The sequence below is a fragment of the Misgurnus anguillicaudatus genome, unplaced genomic scaffold (genome assembly GCF_027580225.2).
Source record: "Misgurnus anguillicaudatus unplaced genomic scaffold, ASM2758022v2 HiC_scaffold_52, whole genome shotgun sequence".
Classification (NCBI taxonomy): domain Eukaryota; kingdom Metazoa; phylum Chordata; class Actinopteri; order Cypriniformes; family Cobitidae; genus Misgurnus; species Misgurnus anguillicaudatus.
In genome coordinates, this window is record NW_027395302.1 from 1 (window position 1) to 997 (window position 997).

Consider the following 997-nt stretch of genomic DNA (forward strand, 5'->3'; position numbering starts at 1 on the left):
GCACTACCTACTTTATAGGGTAAGCCCCTAACTAAATAAACTATAGTGAGAAATACAACCTCTGAGCATGTCAGATAAGTTTATTATCAGCGTGTGCCTCACCACACACCCATTCACACCGACTGTGACACACTGAGTTACTCTGTTTATCAATATACACTTAATAAAGATATATATGAGATGATGTATATATTTAATGCTATTCCTCTTTATGTTATTTACACTTTTTATTTAGCTATAATTGTTAAAAACATCTTGATGCACAGCAACTGCTTTGAAAGGTCATACTAGCAGGAGCAATTTTTTAATTATATATAATTAAAATAAATACTAATATGTAAATTTTCTAAGAAATATTATAATCATTGAATTTTTACACCTCTTAAAACTTTCTAGTAAAAAGTTAAATTAAGTAACTTACAGTGTTTAGTCCCAGGGTGTCCCCTTTTGTGCAGCCATAGACGATGCCACTGGCCATCGCTGCACCCAACATCTGGGCAACGATGTACATCACAGCCTTCAGCAAGCTGATCTGACAGCTGGCCAGCAAGCCCAACGTCACAGCCGGGTTCAGATGGGCTCCGCTGATGTGCCCGAGACTCTGGGCGAGAGTGGCGATGGACAAGCCGAAAGCCAGTGCCACTTTGACCTCCTGATCTGGTTTGTCATTGTTGGAGTTTCCAACGGCAGCTGTAATGCTAAGGAAGATGAAGAGGGTCATGCCCACCAGCTCGGCCAAAACGGCCCTCCAGAATGCCTTGCTCTTCAGTTCCTTCATGACTGCCAGTTCGGGGCACTCTCAGCTGGTAATGTGGAGATTTCTGTGGGCACTAAATATGTTTCTCTGCCAAAAGAGAGCATTTATAGGGTAGGTCCTGCTAATGAAAGAGGGGGCGGGTTTAAGTGACGGGGGCAGAAATAGGGAGTGTGTGAGAAGAATGTAAAAACAGAGATCCTGTGGAGTTTTTCCTTTTCATCTTGTTATGATTTCAACCAC

General features: G+C 41.9%; 1 pseudogene; it reads right to left on the reverse strand.

Annotated features, from left to right (window-relative positions):
* Nucleotides 1–421: 421 nt before the first annotated feature.
* On the reverse strand, nucleotides 422–778 carry LOC141363516 (aquaporin-1 pseudogene; annotated as a pseudogene).
* Between the last annotated feature and the right edge of the window lie 219 nt (nucleotides 779–997).